The 17419-nt window shown below is 35.8% G+C and overlaps 1 protein-coding gene and 1 long non-coding RNA gene across 2 annotated transcripts in view; one reads left to right on the top strand and one right to left on the bottom strand.

Moving 5' to 3' along the window:
- LOC125234054 (sodium channel protein para-like) overlaps window positions 1-17419 on the top strand; it is a 128454-nt gene that overhangs the window by 65093 nt on the left and 45942 nt on the right.
- LOC125234063 lies at window positions 4475-7816 on the bottom strand. Its single transcript, XR_007177925.1, has 3 exons — window positions 7756-7816; window positions 7190-7285; window positions 4475-4673 (listed from the first exon to the last, which is right to left on the bottom strand). It is a non-coding gene; the product is annotated as an uncharacterized LOC125234063 (long non-coding RNA).

Consider the following 17419-nt stretch of genomic DNA (forward strand, 5'->3'; position numbering starts at 1 on the left):
TATTTTGATTACTTTTAAAAGCGCTGGCTTTCTGTAAACAATCGAGTGAAAGCGTAATTGAGGAGGAATGAACGAGTGTATGTGTATTGTGTATAAGTTAGAGGTGATGAATGCTTATAGATGTATGTTTGATAGATTGAATGGCTGGATATGACGGATGTAAGATATGAAAGTGTGTCTCGAATGTTTTATTTTATGGAATGAGTGGATTGATACAGACAGACAGCGCTGGAAAGTAGTCAAAACTAGTTTGGTCGGAATTTGAGGGGAACAAACAAGGGGGGGATTTTGGGAACACATTAGTCATAAAATTCTTATTGGTTAGGTTAAAATCCAATGGATTCGACCCATTTCAAGGGTAGTTTTTTGTGACTACTAACTACACAAGGTAATGAGACCCATACGAAAACCACACACCTCATCTTGAATGGGATGTATTTGACAATCGACATATTTAAGGGCCGATATCGTCTAGTGAGAACGAGGCTCTTTTCAATATTTGTTTCCTTGTTATGTGATCAAATATGTGAAGTTTAGTATCATCAAATAATTGCTACATTTGATCAAATAATGATATGGTACCGAGTTGAGGTACATGCCTATGTCATTTATGGTTTGTTTTATAAAAAAAAAAAACACTCAAACAAACTTTAAGTCAGTATATTTTATTCAAGTTGAGACATGCGCCAAAACATGTGGCTGGAGTGATTAAGTAGAGAAATTGGTTTGAGTTCCGACAATGGAGATTGAAGGCTCTGGACTTATAATGAGAGCTCTAAAGGTTTCTTCGTAATTGCGTGGGAAGTTATTGTGAACTCGTTGAAATTATTACGATAATTATTCCGGTCCAACAGTGTGGATGGAATGAATATTCGCCGCGACCGGGGAACGAGCTAGCAAGAACGGGTTAATAGGACCTATCAGATTCACAACCTGGTATCCCTGGCGATGCGTGGACTCTGAGGAAGGAGTTATCATGGTTCATTGTCGAGACTCTGATGAGCTGATTTCAAAACTGAGTCGCTAGCAGTCGCATAGTATTGGAATACACACCACACAATTAGAAATGGGGGGGGATATTTCCGACTGATCTAGAGATATTTTTCTTTTATTCAATTTTATTGCTTCTTTTGCTAAATAAGATTGGATTTTTTTACTAACCACTTTGTATTTTGTAAAAGAAATCCAATCTGGGGGCGAGTTGTAACAGAACAAGCATCTATGACGAGGAAATGGACTCGTTATTACATATAAAACTTACGGCGAATCAACTTTTCCTTGACCAACTTTTTGGTGCATATTTCCTTCGGGATTTCATTGAATATTTTAACAAATAATATCTGCGAAGCTTTATCACATGTTTAGTTACGTCATCACTCATAAAATTCACTATTATTTGATGCACAACTTATTGGAAAAAGCTTATTTACAAACTATATTCACATGGATGGATTGTTGACATTGACAATCTGATCTGACAAACGAATGACGTTCCGATATTGCGTCTTGGTTCTAATTACAAGTCAGAGAGGTAATAATCACTAATATTGATTATTATACTTCCTGAATATATCATTCAATGTAACAATTAGGAACAAATGTGATCTTTCATTGCGAAGTTACTTACTAAATTGATTTAAACAATCTTTCACAAAATAATATTTACGTAAAAATATTTACGAAACACTCCACTATTGGACTACATAGGTAACAATATCAATAGCTCTGTCTCTCTCTAAAACACGTGCAAGCATGCAGATGTTACTACTGATAGGTAAACGATTATTTGCTGAGAGAACATGGACGTTAAATGTATAGGGTGTACGGCTTAGTAAACAAACCAGTCTCCATTATGTCCCCAGTAGGTCTCCAGTCTCCATTATGTCTCTGTTGTGTCTCCGGTATGTCTCCAGTCCCCAGTATGTCTCTGTTATGTCTCCATTATGTCTCCAGTCTCCAGTATGTCTCTGTTATGTCTCTGTTAAGTCTCCAGTATGTCTCCAGTCTCCATTATGTCCCCAGTCTCTGTTGTGTCTCCATTAGATACTATAAAAGGGTCGGAGCGAGCCGACGCGCGTCATTCTTAAAATATCTACAAGACTAACAGTGTCTCTGGCTTTCGTGTGTTATACTGGTGAGTGAAGTTGTTCTGCTATTATTTCTCTGTTTGTTTTTACTTGGAAATTATTCTAAGTGATTGTAAACTTTGAAATTGTGTCTCTGTTTGGTTGTGCGGGGACAATATCGTCGTACAGTTGAACTTAGACCTATGGTGGAATTGCTTTACTGTCAGTTGTGGGGTTATTTTAGTGTTCTATTTATAGTGTAGTGTTACATTTAAATTGATGTGTATAGTGAAGTTTTCTGTGCTTTGTTTCATGAGTGCCGTTAAGCAATACAAAGACTGGGTCGATGTATGGCTGGTGCTTGGAGATAAGTCTGTGTTTGGTTTTGTAGGGAGTAATTCTTGCAAAACTAAGCTTAGATTATAGCACGTAAAGGAAACTTCATTCGTTTGTTTAATTGGTCAGTAAAATTGAAATTAGTAATTTTCTATGGGGTTATTTTGTGAAAGTTATAAGCCAGATCATTGTTTGTGACAGACTGTTGTCCGGCTAGGCGCTTCTTCCCTTACGGTGTCAAACAAGGAGCGTTTAGGAGTCTTTTTGTTCCAAGTGGAGGCTTGGACGCTTTTCTATACTTACAAAAGCGTATTTTCTCACCGGTCTCAAAGAGTCCAACTGTTAGATGGAAGTGAGGACTTTCACGATTGACGAAAGGCATTAGGAGTAATCCTTGCTCACAGAAGTCGGCAGTATTTGAGGCTGGGGTCCTATATATATATATATTTATTTACTCGGTGCTCTAGTCCATGCTGGCGTTGGTCGTTGGGGATTTCGGTTGTGATCGATCCACATCTAAGTAAAGTTGATCGCAGCTGGGTCTCCCATGTGGCTGGTACTGGTGTGTCCTAGAATACTGGATATATACACGGATAGGGCGATCTACTCTCTGCTACCCTAGCCCGCGGGCAAAAGCAGAGGGGGGGATCAGAACTCAAGCCTATAGGTTGCCTATCTCAGCTTCGCTGGCTGAACTGTACAGTTCTAGTAGGGATACACTTGTACATATTCTGAACACAAGATCTATGGTAAGTGAGGGTCTGTGTTTCAGATATGTTAGAGTAGGGAAAACGATAGGATTAGGGTAGAGTCACACACTATTTCTATAAAAGTAGAGTTCTTTTATGATTGGTCTTGGAATATAATTGGTCAACGTGTATTGTGGAGAAATAATTTAACTACTACTATTTATATGGTTTAAATGGACTTTAAATGTGGTGTTTACTATCTTAAAATATGTGGTAAAACTGGTAATTTATAAAATCTCTTATTACTTAATTTATTTGAGTGAAATTAATAATTGTGGTAGCAATTTCTGATTTTTCGGTGTGGCTGCGGGACACTTAGTGTTGCTAACTGGTTTTTCAAGGTAAATTCTATCAAGTTGGTTAGGGAAACAAACTATTCTTTGGAATAAAAAGCATAGGTTTGTTATAGGGCCCAGTGGCATGCGAGCGCCGTCCACTGATGGAAAATCAAAAGCTTAGAAAAGTTAGTAGACTTAGTTCTTATAAAAGTTAGCAACTGCTCGGTGTTTCGATAAAACATTAGAAAAATCGAGAAGTTATGGTCTATTAGCAGTATTGGGGAAAGGGGGGTTTAGCTAGGGAAAAAGAGACAAAACAAAAAGGGGGTTAGTTTTTAGATAGATAGCCCTTCAGGCTTACTTGCTTAGGATCCTGATAAAGTGGTTTGATCAGGTCAGGGGTCCCATACCGTATCGCAAGCCCTTGCCCAAGCCGGGACCACTAATAAGGCGTAGCGGATGATTACCAAAATATTTTTTTAATATTTATTTCATGTATGTTTCACTCACTAACTTTTATTCTAAAATTTCTTCATCACGTCATTAATTTTCTCACATATAACTTTCTAGGCCTAAATCTGATAAAATACTCTTCTATAACACTATATTATTATGCTACAATAACCTTTATTCTTCTTTAAAATATAAATAAATAAAATTTTAAATATTAGTCAAAAATACAGCTGATACTCATTAAAGGATCTAAGTTATCGCGGTTCACATCGAAGGGTTCTACTTATTCACGCTAGACGATCACAAGGCCAAATTTACGGGGTGTATTTAAGGGGGGGTTAGCCATACCGTTGGTTAGTCAAGTAAGTAAATAAGTAAGGTGAGCGGAGGTTTAGTTACATTTGGTTCCGTGACCAAGGGATCTAAGATGTGCTCTGTAGAACACATCTTGGATACCAAGGTTTACAAATAAATAATAGGAAGTAGCCGTTGCAAGGTTACTTTTGGTGCCGAGCAACCAGAATTTTAATAACCTTATTTTATTAGCCTTACCAGGCTACATTTGTTGCTGTGAAGACGAGTGGGTGTGCTGTATTTCTGACTTATTTCATCTCTAAATAAAACTCATATACCTAATATTTTTATTCAATCGCTATTTCATAAAAACTAAAATAACTTTATTGTTAATAAACACGTCTATAGTATTTTCTTCCATTGTTGGTTCTTGCCGCGTTCCGGGCGAAGTCGTGCATCAGTGGAGGATCAGTTATGTTTTCGTCTTCCTCTGGCATCTGGAAAAAAAAATAACATTAAAATAGCGTAGTAAAGTTAGACAAAATCTATTTCTAGGAAATTAGCTCATAATCGTAGGGGTTGAACTAAACATCGTCCCGAATAGGCGATTTCAGCATCGCTCGGTTTGCATTGCTACGTAGTAATTGTTGGCATTGGTGCATCTTGACGTTCCCTTGCGCCTGTGCGTAGCACTATTATTTATTCTGTGTCTTAATGTATGTTTTTATGGCTGTTGTATTGTAACGTTGCACGTACATGTTTTAATTATAAGCTTTAATTTTATTATTTTTACAATTTTAATTATACAAATTTTAATAAAATAACTAATTTATAAATTAATTTTAATTATAGTTGCATGAATTATTTTAATCAATTATTATTTTTATTATTTATTTTAATCAACTAACTATTTATTTTTACAAATTTAACAATCAATTTTATATTTACATTAATTATCTTATTCTACTTTTCTATTTTAAAGTACGACTAAGAATATAATAAAATAATTATGTTTTAAAAAACCTCTGTAATAGACATCGCAAGGTTAATCCGACCGTCCATGCGCTATTCGTATCAACTGTACTACGACCGGTCTGAGCTGACGTCACGGAATATTCTAGAAGGCGCGAGCGCAGCCCCGCCGCCGCGCCGAGCCGATCAGTCCGCGCCAGCCGCCAAACGTTACGCACGTACGTACCGTCGCGCACACGGGCCAGCCCGTGTCGTCTCGCGCGCTGTACAAATTATAATTTTAATTATTTTCTGGTGGGCGCGGACACCTGCAAATTTATTTAATTTAAATATATTCGGCGACGTAATCGCGAAATAACGAGTTCCCGCACCCACGTACTGGTAAGTGCAAAGTGTTGAACGTTATTTTAAAAAATAGTACATAGTGTAATTTTAATCCTAATGTGAGCTCACTTGTAATTATCTTTTGTTAACAGTGTTAGATGCTTAATTTAAATTACTCATTCCCATTTTATGCTAAACGCTTTTAGAGGGAATGACTTTGCAATTTCCTTTGTTCTGTTAGTGCTAAGTAATGTAATGGCGGGTACGAATAAGTATGTGTGCGTACCTCCTTCTTAATTTAGTCACTTTCTTCTTCCTTACTTCTGTGCTTTTCCTTGCTGTGCTTGTAACTCCGCTCTGATTTGTGCAACACAAACACGCTATCTGCTTATGCACTTATGCTGCTGGTGCACCGGCTTATTCTTGGTCCCACCTTCATCATCATCATCGTCACAGGGTGTTCACCTATCAGAGCGAGCAAGAACAAGGTCTCATCACTAAGACTATGCGTGGAAATTTACAGGGTGCGCCGTTATTTTTAAAAAAGAAGACCGTTCGGCCGACGTGTCACACCGTCACCAGCATCCACACACACAACATCCAGACGGCTGGGTTGGAGCCTGAGTCGTTCGCCCGCCGTCGCCCCTGCTCCTCTTCAGCGCTGGCCCCCACACCTGCTGCGGACCACCGTCATAACCACCAGCCAGGGCAGTACCGCTCCGCGGTGGCAAATTTTAGACCCGGGCCTTGACCACCCACGACCCTATTTCAAATTTTAGTTTTTATTTAATAAATTATTTTTGTTAACGTACTGGTAGAATTTTATTTATGTCCTATATGGCGGGGCAAGTACTGGAAATACTAGGTACTTATATAGAAAAATACCCATGTATCTAAAATAATAGGAAGCGCGGAACTGTAGCACTTTAGAAGAGTTTGCCACCTAGTGACCGGAATTGGAAACATAAGTGTGTGAACTATGTACAATAGCAATAGAATTCCATGTTAAAACAAATAGTTCTCTATATGTCTAGTACATTTTCATAGCAGGTTCTGCCATCTTCAGGGCTATTTTGAAAGCTATACATCACGTTTGCGCTTTACATTGGAGATCGGATAGCTTCGATGCTGTCTTATATAGTCCATGAACACTCTCTGATGTTATGTATGTTCCTGGAAGGCGTCTGTTATACAGAATTTCATTTATAGGCAGGATAACTACTAGTTAGGACAGTAAGTAGGTCGTTATCATAATCTAGGTGTAAGACTATATTATCTCAGATAACCTAGGATACCTAAGCCCTAGATTTAAGACCTAGTAATACAAGAAGATAGGCTCTAGTCTAATGGCTATGGGGGCGCGATTATTCATTGTCGCGCTGAAGTACAATATTATATGGGGCGTCCCGCCATTTTTCTATGAATACTGAATAGCTACACGTATGTTATACTATGACAGTACCTCCTTCGATGGATGGTTTGTTTGCATTTCAGTTGTAACTCTATAATCTATGTATTGTCTCACAGGATTTCATACATCATACAATAAATTGACAAAGTCTTTATACTGAATATTTTCACTATGAGAACAAATGTCTGTCTGTTAGGTTATACGTATTAATCATGTTATAAAACCATATTTCATCATTATAAAACCATATTTTACTGAGGTTCAGAAATAGTATGTATGTAGTATGCAGTAGGTATGTAAACTTACCTAACGTGACCGGGTCCAGTCTGATTGTCGGATTACTTTGTTGTTCAGTAACGTTGAACATGAGCTGGTAGTGCAGATCAGCGAGTCCTTAGTACACTGAAAGGAAATAGTCAGACATTAGAAATATTCATATACAAAGAGTAAGAAAAGGGTATTGTTTAGAGTGGGGTTCTGTCAAATTGGGTTCAATATTATTTCATTTATCTATTCACGGGGGCGCGTCGCTTAATTTTGGAACTAAGACACGGCCCTGAGAAATATTGTGTCAGAAAAAAACAATGCATACAGCAAAATTTACAAAAAGGAAATTAAAAATAAAAAAGTTTGAGAACCCCTGCCTTGCAGTGCATATCTACACGAGTTAGGACATAAATGAGTTAGTAATAAGTTTGCTTAGCCAATAAAATGATGATGAGTCAGTTAAGTTTGATTTTTATCCGGTTGCTCATGCCTCGCCGTTTTGCTCTACGCTTCATTTCAATTTTCTAGATAAAATATTGATGCCATGAGCTGTTCACTTTTAAATTTAATAATTAGAACGTGTTATTATAATAAAACATAAGTACCTTTCATTTATATGAAGTCAGTAGATATATGGAAGACGGTCCAACCTGAAGCATGGCCTCTCGGGTAAAACCTGAAATTGTATATATGAAAAAAATTAGTTAAAAAAGGGTGTATGTATGTTTAAGGAATCTTATTTATAAATACGTATCATTAAGATTGTTTATATTTATCTAGGCCATTCATGGTTAAGAAAAAAAAAGAAGATCAACCATACTCATTTTTCTAAGTCATGTAAGATTTCCTGCCGAGTCGTTTTACTCACTAAGTAGAGTTAATTAAGTTTAAAAAGTAGCTGTTTAGTGGCAATGATTTTTTGTACTTACTTGAGAATAGTGCTAAGACGGAGTACAGTCCATAAAGGACACGCCGGAAAATTGTCCCGTTCAGCTTGCAACTAGTTGGAATTGTTTAGGTGTTGATTACCGATTAGATATACTGAAAATTAATACATACATTGTTTAAACCCATTGTAACAAGAACAATATTTATATTAAGTCTAGATTTTCAGTCTACATAATTTTATTTAAGTGTCCAATCCAACGTCAATCTTTATCTCTGAAAAATACAAAGTTTGTACAAGACTCAATGCTCATTTTTAAATGCCATAACATTTATTTGAAGGCCTACAAATATTACTTTCCATAATCAATAAGCTATTGCCTCAGAAAAATAATTAAGTCATTTCATTGTTTGGAACCGCAAAATTTTTATAAATTCCAAGTACAGTTAGGTAGCCTAGGTCAAGTAAATTAATCGAATATATATTTTTGATGTTTACTCTTTAAACGAGGTGTGTTCAGGAGTTTCGTGTTTCATGACAGATTGAAGAGTAAAAACAAAAGCTTACCTTTGCTGTAAAGTTAAGGATCCAGTATATTTACGTCCATTGCACTAGGCTAGATTTTACTAGGTCTACTGTACACCTAACACTTATTGCAATGAATTAAAATAACGCGTTTTCGCCTGATTTCCTAACGAATTTATAGGTTATAAAAATTAAAACTGACTTAGTGACACAAACATATTTTACATTGATCTGAAAGTTTATTCTTCGGACCACATTTGAAATTTTAAATGGAAAACATTTGTTTTAAGTTATTACAGATTCATGTTGTAGGCAGTATAGCGCTAAAATGGTCCATACATAAATAGATCTGTCATTCTTTCGCGGACAAAGCGGTTTCGCGGTAAACAAGATAGATTGATAGATTAAAGAAAATAATTTAGCCACAGATAACATATATATACGCTTTTCCCCGCCAAAAGGTGTTCTATTGGCGACATTACTCAAACTGTCATTGTTCTTAAGTTGGTATGCTCGATCGTCATACAATTTTGTAGCAGATAAATTATGATTAAGGTGTAACATGTTGTCCAATGGTTTGCGGTTAGTAAATACTTTAAATAGTAATTACTTTATAAATGATGAATGTAGGACCTCTTATAAATAAAATAAAATTTTCTTTGTCTTCGAGCCAGGGTAGAGTAGGGTAAAATGGGATAGGTAAACTTTTAAAATTATTATCTAGTTTCTATTTCTATTTTTATTCTTTATTTTGATTACTTTTAAAAGCGCTGGCTTTCTGTAAACAATCGAGTGAAAGCGTAATTGAGGAGGAATGAACGAGTGTATGTGTATTGTGTATAAGTTAGAGGTGATGAATGCTTATAGATGTATGTTTGATAGATTGAATGGCTGGATATGACGGATGTAAGATATGAAAGTGTGTCTCGAATGTTTTATTTTATGGAATGAGTGGATTGATACAGACAGACAGCGCTGGAAAGTAGTCAAAACTAGTTTGGTCGGAATTTGAGGGGAACAAACAAGGGGGGGATTTTGGGAACACATTAGTCATAAAATTCTTATTGGTTAGGTTAAAATCCAATGGATTCGACCCATTTCAAGGGTAGTTTTTTGTGACTACTAACTACACAAGGTAATGAGACCCATACGAAAACCACACACCTAATCTTGAATGGGATGTATTTGACAATCGACATATTTAAGGGCCGATATCGTCTAGTGAGAACGAGGCTCTTTTCAATATTTGTTTCCTTGTTATGTGATCAAATATGTGAAGTTCGGTATCATCAAATAATTGCTACATTTGATCAAATAATGATATGGTACCGAGTTGAGGTACATGCCTATGTCATTTAAGGTTTGTTTTATAAAAAAAAAAACACTCAAACAAACTTTAAGTCAGTATATTTTATTCAAGTTGAGACATGCGCCAAAACATGTGGCTGAGAGTGATTAAGTAGAGAAATTGGTTTGAGTTCCGACAATGGAGATTGAAGGCTCTGGACTTATAATGAGAGCTCTAAAGGTTTCTTCGTAATTGCGTGGGAAGTTATTGTGAACTCATTGAAATTATTACGATAATTATTCCGGTCCAACAGTGTGGATGGAATGAATATTCGCCGCGACCGGGGAACGAGCTAGCAAGAACGGGTTAATAGGACCTATCAGATTCACAACCTGGTATCCCTGGCGATGCGTGGACTCTGAGGAAGGAGTTATCATGGTTCATTGTCGAGACTCTGATGAGCTGATTTCAAAACTGAGTCGCTAGCAGTCGCATAGTATTGGAATACACACCACACAATTAGAAATGGGGGGGGATATTTCCGACTGATCTAGAGATATTTTTCTTTTATTCAATTTTATTGCTTCTTTTGCTAAATAAGATTGGATTTTTTTACTAACCACTTTGTATTTTGTAAAAGAAATCCAATCTGGGGGCGAGTTGTAACAGAACAAGCATCTATGACGAGGAAATGGACTCGTTATTACATATAAAACTTACGGCGAATCAACTTTTCCTTGACCAACTTTTTGGTGCATATTTCCTTCGGGATTTCATTGAATATTTTAACAAATAATATCTGCGAAGCTTTATCACATGTTTAGTTACGTCATCACTCATAAAATTCACTATTATTTGATGCACAACTTATTGGAAAAAGCTTATTTACAAACTATATTCACATGGATGGATTGTTGACATTGACAATCTGATCTGACAAACGAATGACGTTCCGATATTGCGTCTTGGTTCTAATTACAAGTCAGAGAGGTAATAATCACTAATATTGATTATTATACTTCCTGAATATATCATTCAATGTAACAATTAGGAACAAATGTGATCTTTCATTGCGAAGTTACTTACTAAATTGATTTAAACAATCTTTCACAAAATAATATTTACGTAAAAATATTTACGAAACACTCCACTATTGGACTACATAGGTAACAATATCAATAGCTCTGTCTCTCTCTAAAACACGTGCAAGCATGCAGATGTTACTACTGATAGGTAAACGATTATTTGCTGAGAGAACATGGACGTTAAATGTATAGGGTGTACGGCTTAGTAAACAAACCAGTCTCCATTATGTCCCCAGTAGGTCTCCAGTCTCCATTATGTCTCTGTTGTGTCTCCGGTATGTCTCCAGTCCCCAGTATGTCTCTGTTATGTCTCCATTATGTCTCCAGTCTCCAGTATGTCTCTGTTATGTCTCTGTTAAGTCTCCAGTATGTCTCCAGTCTCCATTATGTCCCCAGTCTCTGTTGTGTCTCCATTAGATACTATAAAAGGGTCGGAGCGAGCCGACGCGCGTCATTCTTAAAATATCTACAAGACTAACAGTGTCTCTGGCTTTCGTGTGTTATACTGGTGAGTGAAGTTGTTCTGCTATTATTTCTCTGTTTGTTTTTACTTGGAAATTATTCTAAGTGATTGTAAACTTTGAAATTGTGTCTCTGTTTGGTTGTGCGGGGACAATATCGTCGTACAGTTGAACTTAGACCTATGGTGGAATTGCTTTACTGTCAGTTGTGGGGTTATTTTAGTGTTCTATTTATAGTGTAGTGTTACATTTAAATTGATGTGTATAGTGAAGTTTTCTGTGCTTTGTTTCATGAGTGCCGTTAAGCAATACAAAGACTGGGTCGATGTATGGCTGGTGCTTGGAGATAAGTCTGTGTTTGGTTTTGTAGGGAGTAATTCTTGCAAAACTAAGCTTAGATTATAGCACGTAAAGGAAACTTCATTCGTTTGTTTAATTGGTCAGTAAAATTGAAATTAGTAATTTTCTATGGGGTTATTTTGTGAAAGTTATAAGCCAGATCATTGTTTGTGACAGACTGTTGTCCGGCTAGGCGCTTCTTCCCTTACGGTGTCAAACAAGGAGCGTTTAGGAGTCTTTTTGTTCCAAGTGGAGGCTTGGACGCTTTTCTATACTTACAAAAGCGTATTTTCTCACCGGTCTCAAAGAGTCCAACTGTTAGATGGAAGTGAGGACTTTCACGATTGACGAAAGGCATTAGGAGTAATCCTTGCTCACAGAAGTCGGCAGTATTTGAGGCTGGGGTCCTATATATATATATATTTATTTACTCGGTGCTCTAGTCCATGCTGGCGTTGGTCGCTGGGGATTTCGGTTGTGATCGATCCACATCTAAGTAAAGTTGATCGCAGCTGGGTCTCCCATGTGGCTGGTACTGGTGTGTCCTAGAATACTGGATATATACACGGATAGGGCGATCTACTCTCTGCTACCCTAGCCCGCGGGCAAAAGCAGAGGGGGGGATCAGAACTCAAGCCTATAGGTTGCCTATCTCAGCTTCGCTGGCTGAACTGTACAGTTCTAGTAGGGATACACTTGTACATATTCTGAACACAAGATCTATGGTAAGTGAGGGTCTGTGTTTCAGATATGTTAGAGTAGGGAAAACGATAGGATTAGGGTAGAGTCACACACTATTTCTATAAAAGTAGAGTTCTTTTATGATTGGTCTTGGAATATAATTGGTCAACGTGTATTGTGGAGAAATAATTTAACTACTACTATTTATATGGTTTAAATGGACTTTAAATGTGGTGTTTACTATCTTAAAATATGTGGTAAAACTGGTAATTTATAAAATCTCTTATTACTTAATTTATTTGAGTGAAATTAATAATTGTGGTAGCAATTTCTGATTTTTCGGTGTGGCTGCGGGACACTTAGTGTTGCTAACTGGTTTTTCAAGGTAAATTCTATCAAGTTGGTTAGGGAAACAAACTATTCTTTGGAATAAAAAGCATAGGTTTGTTATAGGGCCCAGTGGCATGCGAGCGCCGTCCACTGATGGAAAATCAAAAGCTTAGAAAAGTTAGTAGACTTAGTTCTTATAAAAGTTAGCAACTGCTCGGTGTTTCGATAAAACATTAGAAAAATCGAGAAGTTATGGTCTATTAGCAGTATTGGGGAAAGGGGGTTTAGCTAGGGAAAAAGAGACAAAACAAAAAGGGGGTTAGTTTTTAGATAGATAGCCCTTCAGGCTTACTTGCTTAGGATCCTGATAAAGTGGTTTGATCAGGTCAGGGGTCCCATACCGTATCGCAAGCCCTTGCCCAAGCCGGGACCACTAATAAGGCGTAGCGGATGATTACCAAAATATTTTTTAATATTTATTTCATGTATGTTTCACTCACTAACTTTTATTCTAAAATTTCTTCATCACGTCATTAATTTTCTCACATATAACTTTCTAGGCCTAAATCTGATAAAATACTCTTCTATAACACTATATTATTATGCTACAATAACCTTTATTCTTCTTTAAAATATAAATAAATAAAATTTTAAATATTAGTCAAAAATACAGCTGATACTCATTAAAGGATCTAAGTTATCGCGGTTCACATCGAAGGGTTCTACTTATTCACGCTAGACGATCACAAGGCCAAATTTACGGGGTGTATTTAAGGGGGGGTTAGCCATACCGTTGGTTAGTCAAGTAAGTAAATAAGTAAGGTGAGCGGAGGTTTAGTTACAGTACGCTCAGCTAGATGGCGCTAATATTAATATTTGACATTTTAACACACATCAAGCTAAGAATATGGGCCAAATTGTCAAAACTGAGGTTCAAAAGTTTTAAGTCTGTGTCGAGAGATGGCAGTCTATGCACTGTGATTACACATTTTACTTCGACAGTCTATAATACTGATTGAACTTACATTTTTGAATAGGCTATTACTGAATCGGTGAGCTCCATCTTAGACTCTGTAATACTTCATCAGGTGTGAGGGTCAATCGCCGATCAGTCCATAATAAAAAAAAAAAAAAAAAAAAAAAAAACCTTAAAAAATATCCAATTCTTTTTCGAAACATTTTTGCTGACGGTATTTTACTTGCGTACCTATAGTACATACAGTACACATAGGGCGATAGAGAATGCACATCGGTCTTTGGAAAGAGACAATTAACGTCACATAAGCAAGAAAGAGACAACGCTCTACGAAGACAAAAAACCGATGTGCAATCATTACCGCCGGATACTATAGTATATGTATAATAAAATTAATAAACAAAACAACCAAATGACCCAACTCATTAGGAATCATTTACGAAGTGAAATTTCATTGCGGTACGAGTAGCTGATAAATAATCGTCAGACAAGTAGAACGACGGCCGTAAGAGGGTTAAACGGGAAATAAAGGGGTGGCGGTAAAGGTTAGCGTGCTTTCTGCCCTTTACAGTAGGTATAGCTATAATTATAGGTATACTGGTAGACTGCAATTTAAAAATGTTGAGTTAGGTTTGCTTTTTGACACAAACATGTTATAGTTATAGACCGTGTCATTCGTGATGGCGCGCAAAGTGAATTCTAAGTTTGAATAGGTACCATTTCAATATGAGACAAGTCAGGTCGTCATATTCTTTTCATTGTACTTTAGTCAATATATATTTTGATTTCTCGTTTATACTTATGTTAACTAAGTATCTTATTTTTAGGAACTATAGTCAACCGGGATATTTGCGTCTAGAGGAGTAAATGCGACTTTTGAAGATATCTTCTAAACAGAACATTTTAGAACTATTGCAACCTTGTATGTTCTAAGTATGGCCACCAAACTTTAAATTGATATGGATAACATAATTCATAATAAAAGATTCACAACGTAATACATGCTTAATATTTTAATTTTAATTATTTTAATTCTATCAACTATCATATTCTAAATATTCTTTCACGCTGTAAAAACAGTGTTCTAGAAGAAAACTGGTGACTTTCTTCTTATACTCTAGAGCATTTAGTGTCTTAATAGTATCGGGAAGACTATTATAAATAACTATGCACATGTTGTACGCATTCTTCTTATATATATCCAAGTTGCACCGAGGTTGGTATAGAAGGTTTTGGTATTGGGTTCTTTGGCTTGAGAAATACTCCGATCTCATATGGAATAAGTCTGGACGGCTTTTTACAAGCAACAGTGCTTTTTTAATATACATGCAAGGCAGTGGTAATATTTTTAATTTCTGAAATAGTGGCCGGCAGGTATCCATTACCCAGGCTTTCATTATTGCACGGACACATTTCTTTTGCAATATAAATGCTCGTTCGAAATCAACAGAATTTCCCCACAGTAATAGTCCATAATTTAGAACTGAAGATACCACGCCGTGATAGGCTGTGACCGCTGCTTCAAAATTTACTGTATTTCTTAATTTTCTTAGCGCAAAGACAAACCTATCTAGTCTACTACACACAGCATTTACATGTACCTTCCAGTTGAGATGCTGGTCAATGAATAAACCTAAAAACTTAATATTTTCACATTTGGATATTGATAAATTATTATAATTGATATTTAATTTAATCGGATCACTATTATATGAGTAGAATTGAATAAAAAATGTCTTTGCCATATTGATATTTAAATTATTTTTACATGTCCAATTGTTAATGTCAACTAATGCATTATTTACGACGGTTTCGTATGTATCAGCGTTATCACCCCTTATTAATAAAGTTGTATCATCGGCAAATAGTATACACTTATGCGAGATAGCTTGAGGCAAATCATTGATGTAGACCAAAAACAATAGAGGACCTAAGTTACTCCCCTGGGGGACGCCCAGTTTTACATCAAGAAAATCTGACCGGTATTTGGTTTTAACATAACTCCTACCTACTTTTTCTAATTTGACTATTTCAGTACACTGTTTCCTTTGTGATAAATAACTTTTTATCCATTCGAGTGCAACGCCTCTGATCCCATAGCATTCAAGCTTTGCAAGGAGCTTACCATGTTCAACACAGTCAAACGCTTTGCTTAAGTCTAAGAATATTGACAATATTGGACATTTGCTATTCAAACTTTCAGATATATATTTGACTAAATTAAAGCAAGCTAACTCAGTGGAGAGTCCTCTTCTAAAGCCATATTGTTCTGCCTGTATTAGACCGTTTTTTTCTAAAAATCCAGTTAGTCTTTTACACATTGCTTTCTCAATTATTTTGGAAATAACTGGAACAATTGTTATTGGTCTATAATTATTTGGGTCTTTACGGTCTCCTTTTTTAAATAGGGGCTTTACCACGGACAGCTTAAGCTGCTCAGGAAAAACCGCTTGTTCGAATGAAAGATTAATAATATGTGCCATAGGGTGACATATCCATGGTGCAATCAGCTTAAGGATATATGTTGTAATGTCATCATACCCAGAACTTCTACTACTTTTAAGTGACAGTATGATTTTAAATACTTCATTGACATCAGTAGGTATTAAAAATATTGAAGAGGAATAATTATTAATATTATTAGTTACATTTAATGCCTTTCTATTCACATTAGATTTTGTTGTGGTGATGTTAATAAAATAATCATTAATTAAATTACAAATATCTTTTGGATTATTAAATGTCATATTATTAAAATTCAAAGAGTCAATTTCATTATGACTTTTTGCACTCGATAAGTTGGCCGATATTATGTCCCATGTAGCCTTACATTTATTTTTATTACAAGATATATAATTCGTGTTGCTGATTTTTTGTGACTTAATAATACATTTTTTTAATACATTGCTATAATTTTTGAATTGAGTTCTATTATATAATTTGTTTGTTTTTGACAATTTATATCGCAAGTACAAATTTCTCTTAATACTACAAGACTTACGTATTCCTTTTGTTAACCATTTTGATTTCTTATAGTGATTATTCATCTTGACCTTTATGACTGGAAAACATAGATCATGAAATAAGCACACTAATTCATAAAACATTGTAAATGCTTCCTTAAGATCACTTGAAAATAGTACCTCAGAGAATGAAAGCGCTGAAATACATTGTACGAATTTATCAATGTTACCTTTATTAAAATCTCTTTTGTAAGCAAACCAATTCAGGCTTTTATTTTTCTTCTTTGGATAACATAGTTATAAAATGTTCCGTTTAGAAGATATCTTCAAAAGTCCACTAGACGCAATAGGATACTAGACTCGTATCGAATTCAGCACATCAAGTTATTGTTTTCTGTAGTATTTGACTTAAGAAATCAATATTTATAGCTTGCGGGCATTAAAAGTGCGTGATGATATCTGACAACTGACAACTGCGAACTGACTGCGGTGATATCTGACAACTGCGTATTTTTAATTAAACATGTGTGTATGTTTTTTTTTTATTATGGAGTCCACTAGACGCAAATATCCCGGTTGACTATAGTCATTAAAGGAACAAAGGGTTTGTGTAGGGTAATTTCAGTTCAGTTTAAAGTCAACTACGATACTTTTTATTCGTTTTCTAATAAGTTGTATCCAAACCCACGATAGAATGGATATTCTATACTGCATTGAATCAAAACGGGTGCATTT

Source organism: Leguminivora glycinivorella, chromosome 15 (assembly GCF_023078275.1).
Source record: "Leguminivora glycinivorella isolate SPB_JAAS2020 chromosome 15, LegGlyc_1.1, whole genome shotgun sequence".
NCBI lineage: Eukaryota > Metazoa > Arthropoda > Insecta > Lepidoptera > Tortricidae > Leguminivora > Leguminivora glycinivorella.